Genomic DNA, 27,292 nt, shown 5'->3' with positions numbered 1-27,292 from the left:
ATGTGGAAAAAGAGTTATGGAGATGGGGGTGACACAAGCAAAGGAGAACAACAAGAAGTTCCAGTTGGCTGGAGTGTGGGCCACAAGAGCAATGGACAAGACTGGCAAGGTAAGCTAGCCTTAGATCATGAGGTCCTTAAATAGGAGGAACAATGTTTGAAATTGACTAGGTATTAGGGGAGCTCTGAAAGTTTTTAAGCATAGGAGTAGTAATTTGGAACTATATTTTAGGATAACTTATTGGGCAGCAGAAAATTTGGAGGTTGTAAGAAAGCTACTATCATAACCCAGGAATGAGGTGGGGAGGGGGGAATCAGGTGGGACAATGAAGGGAGCGAAGGGAGAGTCGTGATGGGTAAGGAAGGGTAGAGTCAGGTAGGGTAGAGTCATCATTACCCAGCAACCTTAGTAACTGGCCAAATGTTAGCATGTCCAAAACGAATGTGGAAAATTCTAAGAGATATTCCAGTACCAAACGAATGCCTGTACTTTATAGGTATCACAAATTCTCACACCATTAGGGAGATGAAAACTTTGTTGCAATATCCTAACCTTGCCTGACTCCAATAATCCTCCCCACTTGCCTTGGACTACATCCCTGAAGTCAACAGCTACCAAAAATAAAAATAAAAATTGTTTTAGCTTCAATCCACATGTACATGTGTGAGAGAGTATATGTATAACTGAAGCAAAATGTCAAGAATCAGTACGTAACCTTCCACGTATATTGGACTCTGATATTTTCTATTCTAGTCCATTTCACTTTTTAAAAATACTCATTGCAACCGCCACATTGATTCCACGGCTCACAAACAGGTTGTATCCTGGAGTATGGAAAACACTGTCCTAAGCGATAAGATTCAGCAGTTATGTTGACAGTACCGAAAAGGGAAAAAACATCTTATCAGATGTAAGGGGAAAACATAAGTGGGAACAATGCATTACTATTACTCTCCAGAAGATGTTAGATTACTTCTTTAAAAATCTAAAATACCTATAACAGCACGCTTTAAAATAATGGGCTACCCTAATAAAGAGAAGGGGAGTACATTCTGTGTCTATTTTAATAAGATGCTCAAAATAGTGGACACCCTTCATTTGTGTACCTTATGAAAACTTAGTATGGCATATGAAAACCCATATTTATAAACTAACAAATTGAGATGAGGGGAGATAAACATTCACATTTCAAAGGCAACACTCACTCTATGAAAGGATTTTTAAATATAAATAATGATCTTACTGCATTTAAATTGCTAATAAAATTAACCACTTGGCAGAACCAGCTAAAGGGAAACTAGGTTAAATACCACTGCCGATTTCCTGTCGATCAGAGGTGAAGATAAGAGCACTGTACCAGAAAAGATCTTCTATGGAAAGATGTCCCCATTTATAAAACTCTTATTTATACCCAAAAGTACCAGGATTGTGTGGGAATGTTGCAGCCAGCAGTGTTGGAGTATGCCTTGTTCCTCAATGAGGCCTGACCAGAGGGGAAGATTTGCCCAGGGATAAGCTGAGGGTATAATTTGTTCGCTCACCAGCTCTTATGAGCCATAACATATCAATTTAATGAAACCGATTCCATATGTGCATGGCCCTGAAGGAAGACTGGGGAAACGAACAAGTGGACTGTCTTCTCACAACCAACTCATAGACTACTTTATAAGGAATAGAATAAAAACTGACCTACAGTGGGTGCTACAACTCACAGTGCTATGCTAAGAGCTTTCACACAGGAGATTTCTTTACAACAGTGAGAAGTAGTGGATAACCTGGAACATCAAGAAGTTAAATAACTTGGCCAAAAACAAATAGCTGGAAAGTGCAAAGCTGAGATTTGAAGGTAAGTTTGCTAACTTTTTTACCTTCCCTGATAAGAAATGTAAGGAAAGTTGCACCAGAGCAGGTGGATTGATCTGCAGTGCAGTCCTTTATGGAGCTTTATTCTGAAAGGTAACTGGCGTCAGAACAGATGTTTGAACATGCAGTATATGCAGCGGGATAAGCAATCAAGATCTTCAACAATAAATTTTCCCAGATGCTTGGCTGCTGAGATTGTTTTCCCCATTTCTTCCACCCCCTAATCTGTCTGCCTCCCTCCACCTTTTGGGTTTCATTTCTTTCCATCAGTAGCCATGGCAACACCCAAAGATAAAACACAGGCAGGAGATTCTTGCAAGTCTCTCAAAATGTGGAACCTTGCCAGCATTTTTCATCAGTCGGAGACTGTTTTCCACACAAACAAAGCAGCCCCCTTCTCTTTCTTTCCCGTTCACTTCCCATCCACTTAGCGGCAGCCAAGACCATTTGTGCAGCTTATGAGATGACTGTCTGGTACATTTATATTCATAAACTCGTAGATCAGTCTTCCAGTGTTTCAAAAAATGCCTGAGCTGGAAACTGTTGGATTCGTCTCACCAGTCCCTATTAAATCTTCCCTAAGAACTCGGCCTTAGCCAGAAATGAGCTTTTCTCTGAGATGTTCTGTTTATTGTTTACCTTAATCAGAAGTGCCTGATTAAATTGTAGTGCTCTCTGTGACTTCCCATATGTACTGAATATTCAATGAACTTTTACCACGATGAGGTTCTTCTGAATTTCTCTGCTACATTGTGAATACTGAAAGATAGGAGAGTGGAATCTGCAAACAGGCTTGTTTTTTGGGGGATATTGCTTAAAAAACAGCCTTGATTACATTCATGACTATCTGGCTTACCCAGCCAGAATACCTAATTATTGATTGCATGGCTATAAATCAGAGATTACAAAACAACCATCATCAGTCTGGAACACATTAAAGCATGGACTTGTAGGCATGAATACAGTGTGAATGGGCAAACTGTATGTGTGTTTGAGGATATGTGTATGAACAACTGTCCTTTTTTTAGCTTTATTGATTTCAAATTGCCAGAATTGTCACTGATGATTATTATTTCTTAATTTTTTAATTTTTTTATTGGCTTTCCCTTCAAAAGTACTAATGACTTCATAATGGACAACAATCCTTAAACACACGGCTTACCTCCTGGGCTACAGGACACACTGACCTCATGATTTCTTGACCTTGTCAGTTCTAGCAATTGATGTTTTGTTAGTGCTTATTAAGTCAGACCCATCGAAGCTCTGCATACCATATCTCACTCATTCTTCCCACAACTTGATGTAATGTGGTTTCTACTCCCAGTTTGTGATAAAGGAAATTGAGATTCAGAGAGAATAAATGAACTGCCTGAGGTCACAAGCAAAGTGGTAGTAAAGTGGGAGTGGGAGGCAGGCTTGTGACTACCCCATACTCCTTCCTTCCAACTTTCTGTCAGGTACTCATACCTTCAGTCACTTATCAACCTCATAAACATCTGAAGTTAGTTCACTGATGGTGAGCCCTCCTGAGCAGCGTGTTTATCTTTGCATTTCTTCCACTGAGTTCTCTGGCCCTTTATCTCCTTTTTCTCATAGTCCATCAGCATCTTTAGCACAAATTCTTCCCACCTCAGCCATTTCAGCCTTTTACTCAACTGCATCCTTGATGACTACAAATATGCTTCCAGTTCCACAACTCTACCCACTGTGGCACTCATCAATCCTGAGTGAACCCTACAGATGGAGGCCACTCACTGGAAATAAAGAAGGTCAAGAAAACAACATCATTGTTTGTACACAAAGCAATGCTAATCAACTCTGTGTAGTTCTCATTATTCCTTGGTGAGCCTTTAATACATCTCATTTTGATTCCCAATCACCAATCCTCAAACTCAATTCCAAATCTTTGGCCCTCAAACCCTAGCCATGTCCCTCAGATTGTTATCTCAATAATGACCTTACATTCCATTTTACTAAAGTGACTGAAGCCCTTAAATATGAAATGCACAGCTTTCTCCTCTCCATCTCAATCATTTTGTCCCTCTTGCTTCTGTAGTAGGGGGAAAAATGTTTCCTCTCTGAATCTATGCCATCATGTATTGCCTTTCAATAAATTAAAAGACACAAGAAGGAAATAATCTGACAAATCCAAAAGGTGGGGCATTCTACAATATAAATTATTTTGTTTTTTTCAACAAATAAATGATATGGGAGAAAAGGATTATGGGGGAAAGATTGTTACAGATTGAAAGACACTTAAAGAAATAACCAAATGCAATGTATTGACCTATATTGATGCCATATTGAACAAGCCATTTGTAAAAAGACATCTGGAGACAACAAAGGACACTTAAAGTGGACTGAGATCATGAGGAATTGGTGTTAGCCTTTAGGTCTGATAATAGCATTATGCTTATGAAAACAAAAGTCCTTATTAGTTTAGAGATGAATACTAAATTATTATGAGATAAGTGTATATGGTATCTAGGATGTTTCAAAATACTTTGGCAACTTTTTTAATCCAATGCAAGGATGAAACAAGTTTGGGTAAATATTGACAATTGTTTGAAAATATGCATACTGAAAAATTAAAAAATAACAAATCAACTAAAAATCTTTTACTTATTATTTTAAAAGCATTCTCTCTCAAGCATCTTTAATTCCCCTCTATTTGATTGTTTTCCCCTGCCTCCACCTTCAAACAAGCTGAACTCTTCTGTCCTAAACTTCTCTGAGTAACACTGTTTCTGGAAGCTAAAATTATCTACCTTTCTCAAAACCCTGAAATTTCAAGAAAAGAGGCCAGTTCATTTCTGCCTTTTTCCAATTACATTCACTCCGTATATCTCCCATCTCCTCCCACTGGAACTCTTTCAGTTCCGCTTTCATCACCAGTTTGCCAGTTCTGAAAATCTAAGTTGCTAGACCACGAACCCCTACAGAAACAGAGGTCTCCTGCTCCTACATCTCATTCTGTAACCACTTATCTCCTCTCTCCTAGACTGCTCTGAATGCTTTATTTACATTTATTAACTCAGGTAATTATCCCAACAATCCTATTAGGTAGGTATTATTGAGGCAGGTTAGTAAAAAACTAGGAAAATTCCCTGGCACATGGAATGAGGAAACTGAGGCAGATGGTTGAACAAATGGCTTCAGAAGGCTGCATGGTTAACAGCCAGCTGATAAATCACAAGAATATCCTCCTTAACCAACGATACCTAAGAGCAGGTGGTTTAAACCTATCCTTCCTAACCAAAGACACTTAAGAACAAGTGGTTTAAATCACCTTAGTCAGGGAGACAGATAGCAACAACAAAACAAAAAAATTAGAGCCAGGCTAGTCCAAGATAGAAGTGAAACTAACCAGAGAATGACCCCTGACTCCACTCTACACTCATTTTGGTACATCAGCATACTAAACAACACATCTAGAGATCTAATGAATATTATGATGTAATTCTCCCCTGGGACCTCCCCGAAAATTCCCACCTGTAAGAGATAGATAAAATCCTCAGGACAAAGAACTCCAGTGTGTGCTCTTCTTTGGCACACCCGCCACCCCTTTCCTCGGCGTTTACTTTGCTTCTTCTAACCTAAGCTCTAGACTTGCACCCAGGGAGCAATGGGCAGGGGCAGCCCATCCGAGGCTTACCCCTGATCCTGTCTTCAGGGTTCCTTCCTTTGCCTCACTGTCCCAAAATTTAATAAACTTGGCTTCACTTTAACCTGGACTCATGTTTTAAAAATTTTCCTGTGCAAGTCAAGAACCTGGAGGTCAACTGACATGCGAAGGGTCCCAGACCATGCTTGGGCATGGCCAACCTCCAGTGTGGAAATGTAACACTATTATTATCTCCATTTTATGAAAGGGAAAAATGAGGCCAAGAAAGATTAAATAAATTCTTCAATCTTGTAGCTAGTAACCAGTGGGGCTGGGAACTGAGGCCATCTCACCTTTGACTCATGCACTTAACTGTAATGTTAAATGCCTCTTACAGGAGGCTGGCTTAGGACTCCTGCTCCACAAGCCTGTGTGTGTGTGTGATGTACAATGCCACAGGAAATAAGTGCATTTGGGGCTTTGAGGTTCCGTCATCATGTTCTGCTTGCCCAAAAGGTGACCTTTTTGCTATGTTAATAAATGCTGAATGTTTATTCAGCATTGTCAATAAAATCATTAAAAAGTTCACTTTATTTCATTTTTTAAATATATTTTTATTTATTTTAGAGAGAGAGGAAGGAAGAGAGATAGAGAGATAGCCACATCCATGAGAAACATCCATAGGCTGCCTCCTGCACACCCCCTATTGGGGATTGAGCAAGCCCGCAGCCTGGGCATGTGCCCTGACCAGAAATTGAACTGGTGACTTCTTGGTAGACGCTCAACCACTGAGCACACTGTCGGGGCAAGTTCACTTTATTTTTAATAAATTGATCCAAACACAACAAGCTAAAAAACTAAATAGACAAAACAGCTTATAAATGGGCAATTACTTTATTCTCTTACATTTCCTGAAGTCAGTATAATTAATTTTGTTTAGAGATAATAGGACAAGTGAAGTATTTTAGGTAATGATAATATAGCTTCTAGAGATATTATTGTTGTAAATCTTGTCATTTCAAATGTAAATAAAGCCATCTTCATTTTCCTCTGATAAATCTATTTTTCTTTTCTTTTCAGTAGCTTCCCATGAGTATAAAATCCAAATTCCTTCTGCCTACATGTCTGACCTCATCTGTACTACCGGTTCCCAATGATTTCTACACATTCTATTGACATTTCCCAGTGGGCCATGTAGCTAAGTCCCTAGGCTTCTGCACGGGCTGCTTCCTTGGCCTGGGATATCTTTGTTTCAGTATATACCTTTGACCCCAAGCAGAATTATAATCTCCTGGGCCTCTCAATCTCTCCATCCATTGGACTCTTGGAGCTCTTTCACATGCCCTTATTTATACTTCTCTCATTCTACTGTGATTATTTGTGTCCACATTGCCAAAGCTCTGTTAAACTGGGAGATATAGAGCTGAGTTGTCAGAAGTGAAATAGCCCATTAAAGCAACAAGCCAGAAATAAAAGAGTCCAGGCTTTAATCTCTTACTGTGATCATATAAGTCAGAGTCTAAAGCTGGAGAAAGCATCAATTCCCCTGTTCCACTCTCCACCATGAAGCAGTACAGGGGTTGAGAATCAAGGGGAGCAGCGTAGACTTGGGGGTCCCCTCATTGTTTCCTGACTTTTGTTTTATGGACTCTGAGGTGGGCCAGAAGCAAATGAAGTGGACTAGGAGCAAGTGAGTCATAGTGGACAAAAGTGCCTTCAAAATTTCCCCTCCATTCCAGTAAAGAGACCTCAGCAGAGGTTCCTGGGGAGGACATCTGGTAGAGACCAGGAATGAAGGTACTGCAGATAGGAATGTAAACATGTGAAAAATCCTTAGTGGGGAGAGGGTCTGAGTTCTTAATGGGGACTGCAGTGCCCTAGCTGTGCTCCTGCTCTGGTGTGGGGAGGACAGTTTCCCCATGAAGCCTGTCAGGTAAAGCCCTTGTAATTGCCTGTGGCTATGCCTGAGAAGTCATACATAGGATTTTAACATGGAGCCAGACTCCTCACACATGAATCTATCTGTCCTACTGAATTTTAAACTTCTTGAAGGCATCAGTTATGACTTACTTGTCTTTGTTTCTCCCAAGTGGATGCTCAACCACACAGAGACCTTGTTGGAAATGAATAGTTCTTTCACCTGAGCCTTTTCACTTGGCTCCATTTGGAAAACCATGGGGGTAGGATTTTCTCTGCTCTGGTTGTCTTATCTATCAAATCTTTAAAGACCCAAATTTAATAACCAATATAATAAAGAGGTAATATGCAAATTGACCCTCATGCCCTCGTGTCACAAGATAGACGCCCCCATGTTGTCCCAAGATAGCTGCCCCATGTCATCACAAGATGGCCACCCCCACGTCATCACAAGATGGCCACCACAAGATGGCCACCCCCAAATCATCACAAGATGGCCATCCCCACATCTTCACAAGATGGCCACCCCCACATCATCACAAGATAGCCACCCCCACATTGTCACAAGATGGCTGGCAGGGGAGGGCAGTTGGGGGTGGCCAGGCCTGCAGGGGAGAGCGATCGGGCCAGTAGGGGAGCAGTTAGGTGTCAATCATGCCTGCAGTGGAGTGATTAGGTGTCAGTCAGGCCGGCAGGGGAGCAGTTAGGGAGCTATCAGGCTGGCAGGCAGAAGCAGTTAGGGGTATTCAGACAGGCAGGCAGGTGAGTTGTTAGGAGCCAGTAGTCCAGATTGTGAGAGGGATCCCAGATTGAAGAGGTTGCAGGCTGGGCTGAGGGACACTCCCCACCCCTAGTGCATGAATTTTGTGCACCGGGCCTCTAGTGTTTTAATAATGTCATACCAACATCCACCTGAGCAAATCTGTCCAAAATATCAACCATAGCATCTTTTGCCAATTTGAAAAAAAAAATCTGACTTAACAGGTCCAGAAATTAACACATAGAAATGTGACTTGCATTGATCAAGTTCATATTGTGCTAACTGCTTCATTGATAAAGTTTTGGTGCTCAGAGAGATTATTGCTTTTTAACTTTCCTTCATTTATTATTAATGCCAGTTGGTCTTAGGAATATCTAATTTTGATTAGCCTCATTATTTTTAATTTGATTATCATTGAAATTACAAATGCCAAATGATTGAAAGTTGAGTATTATGCATTTAGGATATTTTTCCAAGGAATCTGCAAGGAAAGCCATGTGTTTCAATAGATGTAGAAAAATATCTGTCTTGTACTTCTTTGTAGCCTTAGAATATACTATAAATCCTGGAATACACTGAGGACTGAATATACATTTGTCAAATTAAGTTGACCTTCATTTCTTCTTGAAGGTTTGATGTTAAATTATACTCAATCTTTCTTGGTTTTATTTGGGGGGATCTTATGTTAGGAAGATGATCTCTGGGTTATGAATTCCTGAGTTCCCTGTATTTCTTCACATATAGTATTACATTAAGGGGGTCTTAGCAAGCCATAAGAACATTTTAGATTTTGTCATCTAGTGCCATCAGTTTTGCTTTGACAAAGTTAGATATTAACTTTTGACTATAGATATTCACAGAATATTAAGCTTCAATAAAGTGAAAGTAGTATTATTAGGTTTTATTAATCATTTACAAGCTTGGTATTCTGAGGAAATGGTTACTTTTTATTCCTTTGCTTATTACCTTTTAATCACAGAATTTCTTCACTCACATCTGTTCTCTTTTTCATTTGTACATTCTGCCAGGTATTAACTATCTTTTTTAAAGACTAGAAAATGAAATGAGGACGTTTCCTTATAAAGAATGATGACACATACTTGAAAAACATGATATCCATACAAACACATTGCACACATAATAAAAAATACAAGATGAGGGTCCTCAACCAAACCATGAACAAGAATTAATCCCAAGTGAACTCTGAAAAAAGGCCAATACACAGTTTTTAGCACTTTAATTATTGCCTGTGTCACATAGGAAAAAACAACAACACTGTTGACAGCACTTTGTGTACCTGCTAAAGACTCTAAATGGAATCAGATATAGAGGTATTTCTCTGGTAGTTAAAAGAGGTTAGTATCCAAGTACTATGTAAAGACATTAATTAAATCCAGTTTCCATCTGTACTGAGACACTGTTCTCTTGAAGTTGTAAATAAATAAGAACTGCTCTAGATAGATTAAGTGCATTGCACTCCAAGTAAAAACAGGAGTTTCAACATGTAGATAAATGCATTGTGAATTAGCTCTTTCAGGGAAAAGAGAAAGGAACAAACAAAAACAAAAGTGAGGTATTTTTAAACATCACTGAGAGTCACAGTCACGGTGCTAATGCTGGTGGATCTCCCACACAAAATGTATATTAAGCCCCACTATTTGAGTGGCATAGAAACATACAGTGCCCCAAAGCCCTTATCCAGCTGATGAAAAAAACACACACATTCAGGAAAAAAGACATTGTCACAATATTCTCAGTAGAAAATCACAAGGGACAAAAAAAGAAAAAAACAAAAGCCTGGAACTATATGTGAGTTTAGCAAAGTCACAGGATACAAAATCAACACATAAAAATCAATTGTAATTCTATACCCTTATAACAACCATGCAGAAATCAAAATTTTGAAACACAATATTATTTAAAATCCCTTTTAAGAACATGAAATGCTTAGGTATAAACCTAACAAAACAAGTACGGGATCTATATGGAGAGTATTACAAAATGTTGATGAAATAAATCAAAGAAGACCTATAGAAATGGCGAGAAATAGTTTCATGGATTGGTAGACTCAATATAGTAATGATGCCAATTCTCCCTAATTGATCTACAGATTTAATGCTATTTCCATCTAAATCTCAGCAAGATATATTGTGAACACAGATCATCTTATTCTAGAATTTAGAGGGAAAGATACAGGCCCTAGAATAGCTGAAATAACCTTGAAAAAAGAAAAATAAAGTAGAAGAATCACTTTATCCAATGTTAAGTCTTGCTATATAGCTACAGAAATTAAGAGAGTGTGGTATTGTCAAAGGGATAAACATACCAATCAATGTAATAGAACTGAGAATACAGAAATAGACACACACAATTATGCTTGACTGTTTTTTGGCAAAGATGCAAAAGTAGTTCAATGGGAAAAGGATACCCTTTTCAACAAATGGTGCTAGAGTAATTGGATATCCATGGGCAAAAAAATGAATCTCAACCTAAACCTCAAACCTTATCCTAATATTAACTCAAAATCAATCACAGACTTAACTGTGAAACAAACAAACAAACAAAAAAAACACTATAAAATGTTTAGAAAAAAAACATAGGAGAAAATCTTCAGATCTGAGGTTAAGCAAAGAGTTCTTAGACTTGACACCACCAACCAAATTCATAAGAGAAAAAAATGAAACAACTGGATTTCATCAAAATTTTAAAATATTTGTTGTGTGAATGCCTTTACTAAAAGGATGAAAAGAAGAATCAAAAGAATAAAAAGGCATATCTGACTAAGCATTAGTACTTACACTATATACAGAACTCTCAAAATTGAATAATAAAACATAATCCAATTAGAAAAAGGACAAAAGATATAAAGGAAATTTTAATTGAAGAGAATAGAGATGGCAAATAAGATGAAAAATTCAACATAACCAGCTATTAAAAAATTAAAATTAAGACCACCATGGTATATCACTATATAACTATTAGAACAGCTAAAATTAAAAATCATGATAACACCAAATGCTGGCATGATTGCAGAGAAATATCAATCTTTCATAGACTGTTGATGAGAATATAAAATTGTAAAGACGTTGTGAAATACAATTTGGCCATTTTTCATAAAATAAATATACAATTACCATGTGATCCAGCAATTGCAGTCTTAGGCATCCACTCCAAATAAATGAAAACATATATATATATATATATATATATATATATATATATATATATACTAATAAAAGCCTATGTGGTCGTCATGCCTTCACGCCATGATGCCCTCACACCATAACAATCCATCACTAGTAGGCTGTGTGAGCAGTGGGCATGTGCAGGTGGGTGGGTCTGGCAGCTCAACGTGGCACAGAGGTGGGACCCCCAGCTCCGGCCTACCTCTTTGGGGCAATCCATCGAGGAGCCCCGGATGGGTGGCCGGGGCCTACCTCTTTGGGGATATCAATCACGGGGCTCTCGCACTGTGAGAGGGCACAGGCCAGGCTGGGGAAACACCCCCACACCCCCGAGTGCATGAATTTCGTGCACCAGGCCTCTAGTATTTACATAAAAACCTACACATGAATGTGATAGCAGCTCACTTTATTATTGTCAGACAAAAAAATGGAAACAACACAAATCTTCAATAGGTGAATAAATAAACAATTGGGGGGGGCAACCGAAAGTAAATATGTGAGGTGAATAATGTGGGAACTAATTTGATTGTGGGGATTTGTACATATATATACATATATTCACTCATCATGTAGTACACTACATATATATTATGATTTCTCAATTATATCTCAGTAAATCTGGGAAAAAATGATACATCCATACAATATAATACTACTGAGCAATAATTAGGAATAAACTATTGATACTTATAAAAACTTGAATAAATCTCAAGGGAATTATGCTGAGTGAAAAAAAACAAAACTCATAAGGTTATATGCAGTATGATTCAATGTATATGTTATTCTTGATATAACAAAATTATAGAAATGGAGAACACATAAGTGATTGTCAGAGTTTAGGAATGAGTTATTAGGGGCAGATAAGTGTGATTATAGAGAGCAAGAGAAGAAATTCTTGAGTTGCTAGATCAGTTTTGGACCTTGATTATGGTTGTGAGTATATGAATCTACAAATGTGATAGAATTAAACACACACACACACATATACAACTACAGAATAAGATGAATGAATTATAACAGTGTCAATTTCTTGGTTGTGTTTTTATACGATAGTGATTTTAGTAAGTTGTTACCATTAGGCAAAACTAGGTGAAGGTTACAGGAGGTCTCTCTGTATTTTTTTCCTACAACTAAACATTAATCTACATTTTTTTTAAAATAAAATGTTTATGTCTTTTTATAAAAGCATTGTCACTTAATCCAGATAATACCTACCATAAAAATTCATAGCAGCATTGGTAAATATAGACTGGGACTATAAGTTAAAGACAGAACTTCCCTAAATGAGTTCATGAAGGATGGTAAGATTTGTTTAGCCAGAAAGAAGACAAGTGACCATTCCATTTATACAGTAAAAATAAGAAAGCAAAACTTTCCAGTTTCTGCTAGAAGGATAAGAGAAGCCAATTTTCAATAACACAATAGGCAGGTAATTGAGTGTAAGGCTCTGTGAACATTTCCAATGGCAGCTATGCTAGGTGAGACATCATCCTTGTCCTCTAACTAACCCAGCTGAAATGCAGAGCCAGAGCTTCCGTCTTCCAAACAGAACAGCTCAGCTTCTTCCAGAACATCTTGGAGTGAGAGGGGGCTAGTCAGTCAGTATATAACAATGACCTTCTACATCATAGCCAAACATTTTTCCTGTTCAACAGGACATGCCATAAAGACATGGGCTATAAGACAGAGCCCAGATCCACAACTGCGGCACCCACTGAACAGCTGCGAGCCCCAGAACACCGCTCCCCAATTGGCGCAAACACATGGGTTCAGAGGAGCTCTACACTCCACCACAGAAAGGTCAGATTTCACCTGGGATAAGGAGAGAGAGAACTACATAACCAGACACCCAGAGAAGAGAGACCATGGGGAGACAAAGACACAGCCCGCATATGAAAGAAAAGCAGGCAGCACCAGAAAAGGAAGTAAACGAAATGGAGGCGAGCAATCTTCCAGAAAAAGAATTCAGAGAAATGGTCATAAGGTTGGCTGAAAAGAATGGAAGACAAATTCGACAATATGAGCAAGAACCAAGAGGAAATGAAGAAGAACCAAGAAGAAATGAAAAATGATATCGCTGCTGTAAAGAACTCAATAGAAAGCATCAAGAGTAGACTAGAAGAAGCAGAGGACCGCATCAGTGAGCTAGAAGACAAGATGGGAAAAAATACCCAAGTAGAGCAACTTCTAGAAAAAAAAATTAAAAGGCAGGAGGAGAGTCTAAGGGAACTTTGGGACAACACGAAACAAAACAACATCAGCATAATAGGGGTTCCAGAAGGAAAGGAAGCTGAGCAAGGAATAGAAAACCTGTTTGAAGAAATAATGACAGAAAATTTCCCTGATATAGGGAAGAAAAAACCCACACAAATCCAAGAAGCTCACAGAGTCCCAATCAAAATGAACCCCAAAAGACCGACGCCAAGGCACATTATAATTAAATTGGCAAACACCAACGACAAAGTAAGAATCTTAAAAGCAGCAAGAGAGAGACAGAAAGTTACATACAAAGGAACCCCCATCAGACTAACAACTGATTTCTCAACAGAAACTCATCAGGCCAGAAGGGAATGGAATGAAATATACAAAGTCATGCAAAGGAAGGGGCTGAATCCAAGAATACTGTACCCAGCAAGGCTATCAATCAAAATTGAAGGTGAAATCAGGAGCTTCAAGGACAAAAAAGAACTAAGGGAATTTATTACCACCAAACCAGCAATGCAAGAAATGCTAAAGGGTCTGCTGTAAAAAAAAAAAAAGAAAAAAGAAATAGGAAGCGAAGAAGGAACACAGGGGTAAAGAATAGGAATGGCGACAACTAAGTACCTATCAATAATAACTTTAAATGTAAATGGATTAAATGCCCCAATCAAAAGACATAGCGTAACGGATTGGATAAGAAAATCCGACCCATATATCTGCTGTCTACAAGAAACCCACCTCAGAAAAAAAGACGCACACAGACTGAGGGTGAAGGGATGGAAAAAGGTTTTCCAGGCAAATAGAACTGAAAAAAAAAGCTGGGGTAGCAATACTTATATCTGACAAATTATATCTCAAAGTGAAGGACATAACAAGAGATAAGGAAGGCCACTTCATAATACTAAAGGGAGCAATCCAACAAGAAGAAATAACTATGGTAAACATATATGCACCCAATACAGGAGCACCCAAATACATAAAAAAACTCCTGGAGGATATCAAGGGAGAGATTGACAGCAATACAATCATAGTAGGAGACTTTAATACCCCACTATCACCATTGGACAAATCCTCTAAACAAAACATCAGCAAAGAAACATCAATCCTAAATGACTCACTAGACTAGATGGAATTAATTGACATCTTCAGAACATTTCACCCCAAAGCCACAGAATATACATTCTTCTCAAGTGCACATGGGTCATTTTCAAAGATAGACCATATGTTGGGACATAGGCAAAGTCTCTTCAAATTCAAGAATACAGAAATCATATCAAGCATCTTCTCAGACCACAGTGGCATAAAACTGGAAATCAACTACAATAAAAACAACCCAAAGAAATCAAACACATGGAGACTAAACAGCATGCTATTAAACCATGACTGGGTTACCAGAGAGATCAAAGAAGAAATAAAAAAACATCATGGCAACAAATGACAATGAAAACACTACAATCCAAAATCTATGGGACACAGCGAAAGCACTCTTGAGAGGAAAGTTCATAGCTCTACATGCCTACTGCAAAAAACAAGAAACAATGGTAATAAATTACCTAACCCAACAACTCAAAGAGTTAGAAAAAAAGCAACAAGAAAAGCCCAGTGTAAGCAGAAGGAAGGAAATAATAAAGGTCAGGGCAGAGATAAACGACATAGAGACCAAAGAAACAATACAAAAGATCAACAAAACCAAGAGCTGGTTCTTTGAAAGGATAAACAAGATTGATGAACCTCTAGCCAGGCTCACCAAGAAGCAAAGAGAGAGGACCCAAATAAACAAAATCAGAAATGAAAGAGGTGAAATAACAACAGATCCCGCAGAAATACAAAGGATTGTTAAAAAATACTATGAACAACTTTATTCCAACAAACTGGACAACCTGGAGGAAATGGACATATTCCTAGAAAAATATAACCTTCCAAAACTCAATCAGGAAGAATCTAAACAGCTCAATATGCCAGTAACTATGGAAGAAATTGAAGCAGTCATCAAAGAGCTTCCGGCAAACAAAAGCCCAAGGCCAGACGGCTTCACAGGAGAGTTTTACCAAACATTCAAGGAAGAACTAAAACCTATCCTCCTCAGACTATTCCAAAAAATTCAAGAGGAAGAAACACTTCCAAGCTCCTTCTATGAAGCCAGCATCACCCTAATACCAAAACCAGATAAAGACAACACAATGAAGGAGAATTACAGGCCAATATCCCTCATGAACATAGATGCCAAAATCCTCAACAAAATTCTAGCATATCGGATCCAGCAGTACATCAGAAAGATCATACACCATGACCAAGTAGGGTTTATCCCAGGAATGCAAGGATGGTACAATATCCGCAAATCAATAAATGTGATACATCACATAAACAAATTGAGAGATAAAAATCACATAGTCATATCAATTGATGCAGAAAACGCATTTGACAAAATCCAACACCCTTTTTTGATAAAAACTCTCAACAAGGTGGGAATAGAAGGATCATACCTCAACATAATAAAAGCTATATATGATAAACCCACAGCTAACATTATACTCAATGGGCAAAAACTAAAACCATTTCCCCTAAGAACAGGAACAAGACAGGGATGCCCACTCTCACCACTCCTATTTGACATAGTACTGGAAGTATTAGCTATTGCAATTAGACAAGAAGAAGAAATAAAAGGCATCCAAATTGGAAAAGAAGTAAAGCTGTCCTTATTTGCAGATGACATGATATTGTACATAAAAAACCCAAAAGACTCCATCAAAAAACTAACAGACTTAATAAATGAATTCGGCAATGTAGCAGGATACAAAATTAACGCCAAGAAATCTATGGCATTTCTATACACCAACAGTGAACTTACAGAAAGAGAGACTAAAAAAGCAATCCCATTTTCCATCGCACCAAAAAAATTAAGATACTTAGGAATAAACCTAACCAAGCAGGTAAAAGACCTATACGCGGAAAACTACAGGACACTGAAAAAAGAGATAAAGGAAGATGTAAACAGATGGAAGAGCATACCATGTTCATGGATTCGTAGAATCAACATCATTAAAATGTCCATACTACCCAAAGCAATCTATAGTTTCAATGCACTCCCCATTAAAATACCAACGGCATATTTCACAGACCTAGAAAGAACTCTCCAAAAATTCATCTGGAATAAAAAAGACCCCGAATAGCCACAGCAATCCAGAGAAAGAAGAATAAAGTAGGAGGGATCTCAATACCAGATTTCAAGCTGTAGTACAAAGCCACTGTCCTCAAAACAGCCTGGTACTGGCACAAGAACAGACATATAGATCAGTGGAATAGAATAGAGAATCCAGATATCGACCCAAACCACTATGGTCAATTAATATTTGACAAAGGAGGCATGAGCATACAATGAAGTCAAGACAGTCTCTTCAATAAATGGTGTTGGGAAAGTTGGACAGATACATGCAAAAAAAATGAAACTAGATCACCAACTTACACCATACACAAAAATAAACTCAAAATGGATACAGGACTTAAATATAAGACGGGAAACCATAAAAATACTAGAGGAATCCACAGGCAGCAAAATCTTAGACATATGCCAAAAGAACTTTTTCACTGATACTGCCCCTAGGGCAATGGAAGCCAAAGAGAAAATAAACAAATGGGACTACATCAAAATAAAAAGCTTTTGCACAGCAAAAGAAACCATCAACAAAACAACAAGAAACCCCACTGTATGGGAGAACATATTTGCAAATGTTATCACTGATAAAGGTTTAATCTCCAACATCTACAGGCAGCTTATACAACTTAATAAAAGGAAGATAAATGATCCAATAAAAAAAAAATGGGCAACGGACCTACATAGAATCTTTTTGAAAGAAGACAGAAGGAAGGCCAAGAGACACATGAAAACATGCTCAAAGTCACTAATTATCCGAGAGATGCAAATCAAAACGACAATGAGATACCATCTCACACCTGTCAGAATGGCTATCATCAACAAATCAACAAACGACAAGTGTTGGCGAGGATGCGGAGAAAAAGGTACCCTTGTGCACTGCTGGTGGGAATGCAGACTGGTGCAGCCACTGTAGAGAACAGTATGGAGTTTCCTCAAAAAACTGAAAATGGAACTCCCATTTGACCCAGTAATCCCACTCCTAGGAATATATCCTAAGAAACTAGAAACACCAATCAGAAAGGATATATGCACCCCTATGTTCATAGCAGGACAATTTACAATAGCTAAGATTTGGAAACAGCCTAGGTGCCCGTCAGCAGATGACTGGATCAGAAAACTATGGTACATCTACACAATGGAATACTATGCTGCCATAAAAAAGAAGGAATTACTACCATTTGTAGGCACCTGGATGGAATTAGAGAACATTATGCTAAGTGAAATAAGCCAGTCAATGAAAGAAAAATACCACATGATCTCACTCATTTGGGGATAATGAAAAACATTATAAACTGATGAACAAAAAGATAGATACAAGAGGCAGTAAAGCATCAAACAGTCTGTCAAATTACAGCGGTAAGGTTAGGGAGAGGTGGGGGAAATAAGAGATCAACTGAAGGACTTACATGCATGCATATAAGAGTAACCAATGGATGCAAAACATTGGGGGGTGAGGGCATGTATGGGAGTGGAGTGGGGGGGCAATGGTAAGATATGTACACATATAATACCTTAATAAAAAAAAAAGACAGAGCCCAAAGAGAACCCAGTCTGAAGAGATACTTAGAAGAGAGACAGCAGGATGTATTGCAGTAGAGATGTAGAAGAACAGCAAGAAAATCAGAGGGCTAAAACCTCCTTCTAGTTCTGTTTCAGACCAGTGTTCCTATGAAGAGATACCAAACACTTCAGTGCTTAGAAAACAGTCAATTTTTCTACTACCTTCCAATACCACCCATGTTCTAATCATCATCACTACCCTCAAGAATAAGTTATGCCACTACCTTTAAGCATGAGAACAGTAAACCATATTTGAAAAATAAATGATTGTTTTGTTATAGATTCCAAAGAAGAAGTTGTCTTCCCATTTCTTGTGTGAATTATTTAATCTGTTCTTGTATTTGGGAAACCTCAATTTTTAGAAGTCCCTCCTTTGGGCTCATTTAAAAACCCTTATGTAATAAACCAACTACTTTTTCATCATATTCCAACCTCAATAGAAATAAAAGAAAATGGATTCTTCAGTATGATATACTTTCATTGCTTTGAAGACTTTGAATATGATAGAACCTTATCTAGTTTCCTCTCCTCTTCCAACAGATAATGAACTTGAATTTTGACAGATAATGGGCCTTACCTGAGGCCACATGGCTAAGACACAGGTCATAGATAACTGACTAACTGGTTGGTGGAATAGAAGTGATTATAACTTTGGGAGAAACCAATAATCTGTTAGAGTCCTTGATATCCAGAGAAAGGAATTCTGAAACACCTTAGAGGTGAATTTGAGATTTTAAGAAAGTTGGCAAAAGACATGAAACTGGTTGTCTAAATGAAAGCAAGCACAGACCTCTATTTGTGGAAGGGGAGAATAGGGATGGCTACATAGATCTCTGGAGGAATAGCTTTTAAAGCCTGCATGAAACAGTTGGAATGAGAAAGACTGTCAGTGTTAAATCCCAATCACAAATCTATAATCACAGACCTATAATTTAAATAATGTCAGAAATTTTAAACCCTAAAACCAAATATGAGTACAAAAAACAGCAATAATAATAATAATAACTATAAATAAATAGTAAAATAAAATGGCTTTTTAAATTACTCTATAAGAAAAAAGAATGAGGGTTTTATCTATTTCTAAAGGCAAATAATTTTATATTAATCAGAGCAGAGGAAGCAAAATCACCTCCGGTTTCATTCTGTATTCTCTGTTGAAGAATCTTACACATTACAAACACATTACAAGGGAACAGGACATAATATTCATTCATTCCTTCACACATCACCAAAAAGTTAGGTTTTTACAATATGCTAGGTACTTTGCAAGGGATACAGAAGTGACCTAATGAAAGATAAAATTGTGACAAGGATCTAAAGGTAAGCAAAATGAGGCCGCACCTGTTACCTCAAAAAGTTTACTGATTTAGTGTAGGAGACATTTAATTCCATGGTCACTTTAACAATAAAAACATAAAATAAAATAGTCACTCAAACAAAAAAATTATATTTCCAAAACTAGTGGCCCGGTGCACAAAATTCGTGCACTCCGGGGGGGGGGGAGGTGTCCCCCAGCCTGGCCTGTGCCCTGTCACAGAGTGCGGGAGCCCCGTGATCCATTGCCCCAAAGAGGTAGGCCCCACCCACCCATACAGAGCTCCTCAATGGATTGCCCCAAAGAGGTAGACTGGAGTCAGGGGTCCCACCTCCGGGCCGCATGGAAGCCTCCGCTGGGCCCTGCCCCCAGGCTGGGCCATACAGAGGACTCTGGACGCCCAATGCAGGCACGCAGAGGCCTCCACCAGGCCCCAGGCCTCCTGGTGATGGATTGTGATGGTGTGACACAAGTGCCCGACACTGCAAGTCCCTACCCACCCACGCCTGCTGCGCACGCAGCCTGCTGATAGGTCATTATGTGTGAGGATGTCCCACCCATTTGCATATGACCCTTTTATTAGTATACATGCTGAGAAGTATATGGTGCTATGACAATATATGTTAGGAAGATTTGATTTAGAGACACAAAGTAATGTGTGAGTTAGTGGTTGGGAAAGGCCTCTTTGGGAGGGATGATCAAGCTGAGACCTGATGATGAGTGGAAATTGAATTAGGATCAAAACATGGAGAGAAAGCCTACCTGGAAGAGGGAATTATGAGTGAAAAGTCTCATGGCAAGGAAGCAAGGTGTGCATGGTTACATACTGAAAGAAGGCCAGTGTGGGCAGGCATGGAGATGAAGACAGAGTGAGATGTAGCTATGGAGATAGGTAGCTCTAGGTTGGACTGGGCTTTCTAAGCCATGGTCAAGATTTTAACTTGCATCTTGGAATAAAGGGCATTCATTGAGATGACATAATCAGATCCATATGTTAAAAAAGGCCTGGTGCCTATCAGGAGTAGACTCGGGGTATCCAATTACGAAGCTATTGCATTAGCCCAGGTGAGAAATGGTAAACTTTGAACTGGTGTGAGAGAGGGGAAAGATTTGAAAAATATTTTCAGAAGGTATAATCTATTGGATTTTTTTATGAGTTGGACATGGAGTAAGAAGGAGGTGTCCATATGACTGTTTACTGCTGTCCCAGGTTGAAAAACTTAACAGTGGTGGTGACCTTCACCAAGCTAAGAAACAGTGAAGAAGACCATAATTGGGAGGTGGAAATCATGAGTTCAAGATAATTTGAATTATGTTTGATACATCCAAGTGAAGATGTCACATAGTCAGTTGTATATGTAATTCTGCTATCTAGAGGCAAGGCTTCAAAAGAAAGCCTTTTGGTGCTTGATATACACTGATAATAAAAGGCTAATATGCAAATTGTCCCCTTGACCAGGAGTTTGACCAGCAGGCAGGCCGGTCAACCACCCATGCACAAATTCATGCACCAGGCCTCTAATATATATATACATATACATATATACATACACACACTGAGTGGCCAGATTATTATGCGTTCAGAGATCATAATAATCTGGCCACTCAGTGTGTGTGTGTGTGTGTGTGTGTGTGTGTGTGTGTGTGTATATATATATATATATTTCTCTTAAGATCTATGTATAAAGAATATATATATACATAGATCTTAAGAGAAATATCTTATATCTATGGTTTTTAAGCTTTTAGAAATCATACACTAAAAGGATTAAGTACCAAAAGAATGAGGGTTGACAAATATTTTGAAGAGAAAGAAGCTGATTCCAGCCTAGCCTAGCTAATGTGGCTCAGCAGGTGAGCATTGACCTATGAACTAGGAGGTCAACGTTCCATTGCTGGTCAGGGCACATACCCAGGTTGTGAGCTCGATCCCCAGTAAGGGACATGAAGGAGGCAGCCGATCAATGATTGTCATCTGTCATCATTGATGTTTCTATCTCTCTCTCCCTTTCCCTTATTCTGTGAAATCAATAAAAATATATTTCTTGAAAACAGAAACACCAAAGGACTCTAAAACAGATGAGTAATCAGATGATTATGAGATCTTCAAAAAGAAAACCACAATTACTAGATGCCAGAACAGGTTAAAGTTTAGTCAAACTTATCTATCATTTTAGAGAATTATCATTAAAATGCAGTTGACTTAGGATCTGAATTCAGCAAGGCATTTGGCAAGCACTCTCAAAGGACCCTCATGAATGATGTAAGCTAGATAATATTGTTAGGTGGATTGAAAACTGGCTCCAAAAGTAGATTTATGGTCCATCAGGAAGAAGGTAATTGTGATCTGCAGTGCTTTGACCTCAGTCCTGTTCTTTAAGAAAAAAAACAAACAAAAAAAAAAACAAAAAAACATTATTACAACATTTACATCTTAACATTTGGCTACAGAAAATGATTTTCAATAAAATGAGGAGATGATAAGGTTAAAATATAAAAGAATGCCTTGAATCTAAATGCTCCCATGTAGGTGAGTAGTTTCTCAACTCATGATAACTTTGCCCTCACCCCACCCCCTAAGACATTTGTTTATGTCTGGAGACTTCTTTAGTTTTCATAAAGGGATGAAGCGGTACTATTACATCTAGAAGCCAGAGATGCTGATAAGCATCCTACAATGCAGGCGGACAGCTCCCTCCCTGACTCTACCAACCAAAAAGAATTATCTAATCCAAATATCAATAGTGCCACTGTTGAGAAAACCCAATATAAGTGAACACATTAAGATGAAGGGCTAAATATAGCAAGATTTAATCAAGATCATTATAGCATCGATCCCCAGTAGGGGATCAAAGAAGTAGTATATTTACTTCTTCTAAATATCAACTGCATAAATCATGGGCGAAGAAATAGTCACTTTCTTTCACTACAGTAGGAGCTGAAAGTTTTCTTTGCTCCAGCTATTCATTCGAAGAGTATAAACCAATTCGCAGAGGCTGACTTACCTTCTCAAATCTTCTTGTATTTTTTGTAGAAAAAGGAGGTTGAATATGATAGTATTTAGTGTAAGTTGAAAAATGTGCACCTTCTACCCCTGAGACATCCACATCCTAATCAATGGAATTATATTTGTAAAAAGGGTCTTTGCAGATGTGATTAAGTTAAGGATGCTGGTATGGAAATGAACCCAAGGTTATCTGGGTGGATCCTAAGTGCCATCACAAGAACCCTAATAAGAGAGAGACAGAGGGAGACAACACACAGAGATGAGAAGAGGCACTGGACCTTGGAGGTAGAGATGGGAGTGATATTTTCACATGTCAAAGAGTGCTAGTAGCCACTGGAAGTCAGACGAGGTAAGGAGCAGAATTTTACCTAGAGCTTCTTGAGGGAGCACAGCCAGACCAAGGCCTTGGTTTTAATCCAAACTAAGTCCAAAGTTCTGGCTCCAGAACTGTGTGAGAATAAATTTCTATTATGTTAAGCCATCAAATTTATGGTAATTTGTTACAACAGCCATAGGCAATGAATACAGTTTGGTACCAGAGGTGGAATGTTGCTATAACAAATACTTGAAAGTGAGGAAGTGGCTTAGGAATTGGATAATGTGTAGAGATTATACAAATTTTTAGGCATATAGTAGGCTAACAAAAAAAATGTCCTCCCAATAATATATCCACTTTCTAATCCCCAAAATCTGTGAATACTCTTATAAGGCAATCTTTGTGATAAAATATTTTGAAAAGAGGTGTTATTCTGGATTATCCAGGTGGACCTATATTCAATCAAATGTATCCTTATAAGAGAGAGGCAGAGCCAAAACCGGTTTGGCTCAGTGGATAGAGCGTCAGCCTGCGGACTGAAAGGTCCCAGGTTCGATTCCGGTCAAGGGCATGTAACTTGGTTGCGGGCACATCCCCAGTGGGAGGTGTGCAAGAGGCAGCTGATCGATGTTTCTCTCTCATCGATGTTTCTGACTATCTATCACTCTTCCTTCCTTTCTGTAAAAAATCAATAAAATATATTTAAAAAAAAAAAAAAAAAGAGAGAGAGGCAGAGTTTTGGGACAGACACACACCAAAAACACAATGTGAAGATGGAGAGGAGGGAGGTAGAGCACAACCAAGCATTCTCAGAAAGAATGAGAAACATGCTGTTGGAAACTGGAAGAAAGGTTATCCTTGTTACATAGCAGCATAAAATTGGCTGATTGTATCCTACAGTTGTGTGGAAAGCAGAATTTGTAAGTGATGAACTTGGATATGTAATTGAGGAGATTTCCAAGCAAAGCATTGAAGGTGCATCCTGGTTTTTTGTTTTTGTTTTTCTTGTTGCTTATAGTAAAATTCAAGAGGCAAGAGATAAATTGAGGAACTGTTATGCAAAAGGTACCAGGATTTGATGATTTGGGAAATTCTGTTTATCTAGATTTTAAAGGGTGCTAAAATTAGGAGGTTCACTTTTGGGAAAGCAACCTCTGAAGGTAAGGCCGAGGGTGTGGATTAGTGACCTCTGGATAGTATTAAAGAGATTGGGTATGCAACTCATGGATCTACTAAGCCATCTAGGCAAGACAGGAATAGAGATACGATTATGGAAGAAAAATCTGTGGAGGGCCTTCTTGTCTAAAGGTGTGAACATCCTTGTGACAAAAAAAAACAACAGAAATAAAATGAAATGAAAGAAGGGTGTCAGACTCCTAAGATTCTACAGTCAGAAAACAGGATGTTTCCTGACTGAGTAGTTGCAAATGTGTGCTACCACCCAAGCAAAAGAAAGAATTATCCCAAAGGCAGAGCTAGAAGTGAGTTGAGTCAGAGGCCTGAGTTACAGGCACAGAGGCAAAGGGCAGAGTTGTAATCCCAAAGGGCAGATCCTTAAGTCACAGTGAACTATTCTCATGCATTGAAATCTAATGGAATTTGCCTTGTTGGGTTTGGAATTACCTTGGAATGGGTGAGCCTTTAATTCCTGACATTTTTTTACCTTTTTGAATGGCAATATCTATAACTATAAACCTATGCCTGTCTGCCTTGGTATTTTGAAAACAGGTAACTTTCTAGTGTCACAGGTCTATAGGCGGAGGAAAAAATTGTCCAGGAGAGATCTTGAGAGGAAAAACTTATCCTGGATTTTCTAGGTGATCTATAATGCAATCACACTTATCCTTATAAAAGAGAGACAGAGAGTTTGGAGAAAGACCTATACACACAGAGGTGAAAGCGATATGAAGATGAAGCAGAGAGAGAAGCAACCACAAGAATGCCAATAGCCACTTAAAAAGGCAAGAAATTGCCAAAACCGGTTTGGCTCAGTGGATAGAGCGTCGGCCTGCGGACTGAAGGGTCCCGGGTTTGATTCCGGTCAAGGGCATGTACCTTGGTTGCGGGCACATCCCCAGTGGGAGGTGTGCAGGAGGCAGCTGATGGATGTTTCTCTCTCATCGATGTTTCTAGCTCTCTATCCCTCTCCCTTCCTCTCTGTAAAATATCAATAAAATATATATTTAAAAAAAAAAAAAAAAAGGCAAGAAATTGATTTTCTCCTCAAGACTCTGGAGGAAGTACAGCCCTGAGGTTTCTGTGTTAGAATATATCTCTCTTCTTTTAAGCCATCAAGTTTGTGTTAATTTGTTACAGCAATGACAGGAAACTAACATAGTATTCTACACTACTGAAAATAAGAGGAGTTGTGATGTAATGATGGTGGATGGTGTATACATAAAGAGCCTGGGTCTTCATGTGACTGCACATTTGGAGTAATGTGGTTGTCATCAATTCAGCGTCACCTTAGACTTCTTTAGCAGAAGATTACAAGAGCAAGAAGCTGATGTCCTGTTTATTCAGGGTTTATTCAGCAGTATTATGCCCAGTTCTCTGTGCTACAACTTTAAAAACACATTGACATATTGAAATTTGTTTAAAGAAAAAAGACCGAGAGGAGAGAGAAACTGTGCATTTGACAGAGTTAAAGCAACTAAGTAGTGACGGTTAGGGCTTATCTTGAAAAACCCTACAAGAAATATGACAGCTGCCCTAGCTGGTTTGGCTTGGTGGATGGAGTGTCGGCCTGCGGACTGAAGGGTCCCAGGTTGGATTCCAGTTGGGGGCACATGCCTGGGTTTCAGGCTCAATCCCCAGTGTGGGGCATGTGGAAGGCAGCCGATCAGTGATTCTCTCTCAACATTGATGTTTCTATCTCTCTCTCCCTCTCCCTTCCTCTCTGAAATCAATAAAAACATATTAAAAAGAAATATGGCAGCTGTCCTCAAACACACAGAATTCTGCCATATGACAGAGGGAAAGGACGATCTCATTCTACTCACCTCTTCAGATCAGGACCTGGATTTAAGGAGAAGCTCCCAAGAGGCAAATTTAAGATCCATTGAGGAAAGCCTTGAATTTTGATCATACTGCATAGTGGTGCTAGGCTGTCTGTCACCTGAGGGTTTCACCAACTGAAATGGTTGCCACTTGGGGCTTGTTATGTAGGGCATACCTGCATAAGGTAGCAGATTAGATACTATGCCCCAGGGTCCACTCAAATATGATTCTGTTGCTCTACTGCCATGAGGAGAACTGGATTTGTTCATTTATTGCTTAACTTCCTCTTTTCCAGACCAACAAAATTGTGGCTACTTTTACCCTCACTGATAGTGCTATCATCCAACATTAAAGTACTCTTGACCTTCTCTGATCACTCCAAATTCTTCTTGGCTATCCCAGTTGTAGAGTCTAGTGTAAACACCCGCACCGAATCTGGCTGTGACCCATTGTAAGCAGAAGTAGATAATAGCCTATATTTTATTTTCCTGCTCAAGTACCTACCAACCCAAACTCACATTTGCTTTTCTACAACAGCAAGCTGTTCAACCTTTTCTTCTCCCCTGAGTATTTTTGAACTTTATTTTGCAAAACTTGCTGATCCTCCCCATATGCATAAGGTAAACTTAGCAGGGCGGCAGCAGCAGAGCGTCAGTGGTGCCACCAAGCGACGGTGTCAAGCAAGCAGGGCAATGTGCCACTGCTGTGGGGCAAGGAGAGGCTATAAACCGCATCAAACCCATGGTCTTGGTCAATTTCCTTTCATCAGCCTACCAGGAGATGGTGAATGAGATACCCTTTAAGGTCACACATGTTGAACCATGGGAGAAAGGAAGTGGGAAGACGGGGTCAGTAGAAGTTCGAGGTGTTTGAACAAGAGGAATTGTTTCTACAGTTTTTTGCCTGTTATACAAATTATTTACTCTGAAGCTAACTCAAGCAAGCAATGGGTCTCAAAACACAGAGAGACTCCATATATTAGAGCAGTTGGCCTTATGCATATAGGTACACAGTCCTCTGGGATCTATGGGATGGCTTAAATCCTTCCTTGATGAGGAAGAGGACCTAGATGTGAAGTCTGGTGGAGGCTGTGTAATGGCCATTGGAGAAATACTTAGGTCTCTTCTCACAAAACTGGAGTGGTTTTCTACTCTGTTTCCAAGAATTCCAGTTCTAGATCAGAAGAATTTGGATCAATAGATTAAACACTGGCCTAGAAAAATCAAGAAAGATGGGAAGGAAGGCTCTGAGAAAATAGACAGACATGTTGAACGCAGACTTCAAGGTCCTCAAGGAGATCACTGAGTCCCCCGAGGTCCCCAAGAAGATCAAGATGGAGAAGCCATCATTGGGAGGGCCATTGGTGTTCTGGTTCTGACCAAGAATTAGAAAGAGAAAAAGTACACTAG

General features: G+C 38.9%; 1 pseudogene across 1 annotated transcript; it reads left to right on the top strand.

The window, feature by feature from the left end:
- Positions 1-27,292, top strand: LOC308241119 (pre-mRNA-splicing factor 38B-like; annotated as a pseudogene). The gene is made up of 2 exons: positions 1-109; positions 26,764-27,292. The product of its transcript is annotated as a pre-mRNA-splicing factor 38B-like (transcript).

Source organism: Plecotus auritus (assembly GCF_963455305.1).
Source record: "Plecotus auritus genome assembly, chromosome: 2".
Classification (NCBI taxonomy): domain Eukaryota; kingdom Metazoa; phylum Chordata; class Mammalia; order Chiroptera; family Vespertilionidae; genus Plecotus; species Plecotus auritus.
Note: the sequence above shows the minus strand (reverse complement) of the source record. Positions and strands in the feature narration are given on the sequence as shown.